The sequence below is a fragment of the Pinus tabuliformis genome, chromosome 7, assembly GCF_031772625.1.
Source record: "Pinus tabuliformis cultivar Carrire ecotype Pingquan chromosome 7, CPIR1, whole genome shotgun sequence".
Classification (NCBI taxonomy): Eukaryota; Viridiplantae; Streptophyta; class Pinopsida; order Pinales; family Pinaceae; genus Pinus; species Pinus tabuliformis.
In genome coordinates this window covers 658,449,849-658,454,212 of record NC_142293.1, presented here as the reverse complement: position 1 = coordinate 658,454,212, position 4,364 = coordinate 658,449,849, and the positions used below count along the sequence as shown (strand labels likewise).

Here is a 4,364-nt window from a genome sequence, read left to right as displayed (position 1 = left end):
TGGAAGAAGCTTCATGGAGACTGAAAAGTCGGGCTATTTGGCTAAAAGAAGGCGATAGAAACACTAAATTTTTTCACAAGTATGCAAATTCCAGATGTGAAAAAAATACTATATGGGGGATAAATGATGGGGAGGGGAACTATCTTCATTCACAGGAAGACATCTCAAATGAGGTTGTGAAATATTTTGAAAATAAATATAAAAGATCTGGGGATATTAGGATTTAGGACATATTCTGGGGTATTGACCTTTACCCTCAAATATTTGATGAAGTTCAAAATGGATTCCTTCTCCAAAAAGTATCAGAGGAGGAACTCTTGGGGGTCATGAAATCCTTCAAAAAAGACAAGAGTTCGGGCCCAGATGGGTGGACGATTGAATTTTTTATTCATTTCTTTGACCTTATTAAAAATGACTTGTTAAGGATGGTCTAGGAATCTCGAATATCAGGTAATATTCATCAGCTTATATCTTCTACTCTTATAGCTCTCATTCCAAAAAATTGGAAGTATCCTCCTTCCAGGATTTCAGGCCTATTTCACTCTACAATATTTCCTTTAAAACTATTTCAAAAATCATTGCTGGAAGAATTAAAGACACTTTATCCAGATTTTTGACTAAGGACCAGCATGGTTTTCTTAAATGAAGGAATATTCTAGATGCTGTTGCGAACACATAGGAAAGTCTGTTTACTATGCACACTAAAAAAAGTGAAGCAGTCATACTGAAGATTGATCGTAGAAAGGCATATGACTGCCTTGACTGGGGTTTCATTAGATGTCTTCTTGCAAAAATTGGTTTAAATTCTCAATTGATAAATTGGATCATGGCCTGCGTGGAGAATGTAAATTATGCAATCATTATAAATGGTTTGCCTTCCACCTATTTCTCGGCTGCTAGAGGACTGCCCCAGGGCTGCTCTTTATCCCCTTTATTATTTATTTTGGCTATGGACTCTTTAAGTCTTCACATTAACAAGGCAGTCTCGGAATATATGTGTCGACCTTTGAAAATCTGCAGGAATATTTTTATTTCCCACAATTTATTTGTGGATGACATCCTGATTTTTGGTATGCTATGCAAACTTACCTAGGAATGTTTTCATGATATATTGGATTGGTTTCAAAAAGCTACAGGTTTTCATATAAATGAATCAAAATCATCTTTTTATCATAGCGATGTTAATATGGAACTTATAGAATATCTATCTATTCTGTTTGGGATTGAGGCGAGGCCCATAAAGGAAGGTATGAAATACTTAGGTTTTCAATTAAAAGCAAAAGGATATTCTAAATCGGATTGGCAATGGATTCTGGACAGATATTATAAAAGGATTTCTGGGTGGGAATATAAATGCCTCTCTATGGCAGGTAGAGCTGTTCTATCTCAATCGGTCCTGGTTCAATTAGCTGTGTACTGGGCTCATCTATACTTTATACCTGCGAGCATTATTCATCAAATGAACAAAATGACTGCAAATTTTATATGGGGAGGTAATTCGGAGAAAAGAAAATATCATTTATCAAAATTATCTGATATTTCCTTACCAAAGAAGCTAGGAGGTTGGGGCATTCTGGATCTGAGGTCATTTGGGAAGGCATTATTATGCAAGTCTCTTTGGAGGGGTATTTTTGGGGATGGACCATGGAGCAAAACTATAAAGAAAAAATATATGGCAAACAAAGATTTATCTTATTGGTTCAGGATGGGGAAGATTGGAACTGCTTATGGATCTGCTATCTGGATGAGTTTTCACAAGGTCGAATCTTACTTCCTAAAAAACTTGGTATGGAGCTTTCAAACAGGAAATAAGATCCTCATTGGGCTTGATTCGATCATGGGCGGGGGAGATGATATCAATATATCACAGATGCTTTTGAATTTATTTTATAGGAAAGAGTATTTTACATAGAATAAGGTTATTGCGGCATCGTAGGGCCCCATCCCATCCTGGAAAGATGCATCATCTATGGGGATGACAAGTGATTTGGCGCTGCAGTGGGAGCATATCAAATACTGTTTGAGAAACAATGGTTTTTGTCGTACAAAGGAAGATGATGTTCTTATTTGGAAGGGCACAAGTGCAATGGAGCCTGTCAGAGTAAAGGATATCTATTCAAACCTTATAAGTATAAAAAGTGCTCAATCATTTCCCATCTTTCCAGTAATTCTATGGAAATCTGGATGTCCTTATAAAATCATCATTTTCTCATGGTTGGTATTCCATAATAAAAATCTGTCATGGGATAATTTACAAAAGAGGAATTGGTCTGGGCCTGGGTATTGTTATGCTTGCAGATCGGCTGAGGAAAACAATTATCACATGTTTTTTCAATGTCATATTACCCAGAAACTCTGGCGTGTACTTGCTGCATATTTTGGTTTCTCATATGTATCTCATTCCTCTATAAAAGAAGCTTTTGTTTGGTGGAGCTGTCAGAAAGAATCATGGAGGCCAATCATTTTGCTAGTTCTCTGGTTTATATGGAAATGGAGGAATAATATTATATTTCAGGACAGAAAGGAAAATTTCATGGGTGTTTTTGATAACATTATTTCCCTCTTCAACACTATCCTAGCGAAAGCTTCTCAGCGTATTAAGTCAAATCAATCAGAATGATCTCCAGAACTTATGGTTTTCCCAAGAGCATATTTTGACGGGGCAACTCAAAATGACATATGCGGATGTGGGGTCCATATTATTATGGAGAATGACCTGCAATATCAAATTTTCTATGATAGGGGAAAGGGTACCAATAATAAAGCAGAGGCTATGGCACTAGCAAGACTTCTAACTATCAGCCATTTTCTAAACATTCAGTCCCTTTTGATTTGCAGAGACTCCAAAATTATTATTGATCATGTCTCAGGGAAGAATCATATCAAAAAACAGCATCTTGTTGGTTGGATGAATAGAATCATGTCTCTATGGGGGCGGATGGAGGGATACTCAATTCAGCATATCTACAGAGCTCAAAACTCCCAAGCCGATATATTATCCAAGAAAGGTCTACTCTCACAAAAGGGTTTCTGGAATATGGATGTAATTTTTGGAGCAGAAACTTTCTCCATTCAGGAATTCTCTCTCCCTGGTACATAACCTCAAATTTTCTTTGCAGACTCCCAGGTATGTCTTTCCTGCTTACTGTATTTTGGTTTTTTTCATAGGCCACTGTTATTCTCCTTGATGGTTGAAATGATCCTTTTTGCTCCACTGGATAATGTTGGATTTGCATTTTCGCCATCTTTCTATCTATCTAGGTTGTCTTGTCTCCTTCACAAGCATCCTGCTATCTATTCGTCTACTATGGGGATATATTTAGGCCAACCGACTTTTCTGGAATTGATATTGTTCAGATTTTGCTATGATCTATATTACAAGCTATACATGATGTAATATATTTTGTCCTTTATATATTTTATATAATACTATCAAGCTTTTTTCGCTCTGAGAAAATGAAAACTAAAAGAACGATAAGAATTATTTAGTAGAAATTCATTAAAATTTTGATTGCATTACTCATGAAAATTTGTATAATTATTGTGGTGCTTGTAATTACCAAGAAAGGTCATTCTACAGGTTAACATGATACTTATTCTCCTGTAATTTATTAAGAGAGATCCAAATGCTCGTCAAATCATTATGAACGAAGATCAAAATGATATTTTGTACTTTCTTGATACTATCTGCAATTGAAAAGATTTAGTCTCCATTAGGGCACCTCGAGAATTTGATCGAGCATGATCAAGAATCCCAAAGCCACCATTATCTTTGTCATCCATTTTTCTGTGGAATGGAGGCAATTTTGAGTAAATGTATATAGAGAAAGATTAAGTTGGAGGAGAATATGCCAGCGAGTCCAAATAGGTGGATCCGATAATTGTATAGAAACTGGAAAAATAAAAGTTGTGTAGGAATGAAAGGATGAACCACACCATTATAAAATAGGCAGATATGAAAAAAAGTATCCTCAAAAAATCCTCTATCATCTCCTTAATGGCATTCAATGGCCAAGGTCACCCAAATGTTTTCAAAAGAATCTAAAAATGTGGGTTTAATTCAAGGTATAAGGATGAGAATTTGAACCAAACCACTATAAATGATGACGATATAACAGAAACAAAACTAAGAAACTGTTGTTGCCATTTTTTTAGTTCCCTTCAATGGTCAAAGCTACCAAACACACCCAAAAGCAGGTAAAAATATGGGATTAAGTCTTGCTATAAAAATGCTTTAACGCCAAAAATTTATTTTTAACTTATGCATGTATGGAACATCAACTAAATTTGGAACAATATATAGAAGATTAACATGGCCTTTGAAAAGGATCACACAAGCAAATTGAAAAATGGTCTAACTTTTA

General features: G+C 35.5%; 1 pseudogene; it reads left to right on the top strand.

Annotated features, from left to right (window-relative positions):
* The first annotated feature begins 4,267 nt into the window (after window positions 1-4,267).
* Window positions 4,268-4,364, top strand: LOC149249162 (U6 spliceosomal RNA; annotated as a pseudogene).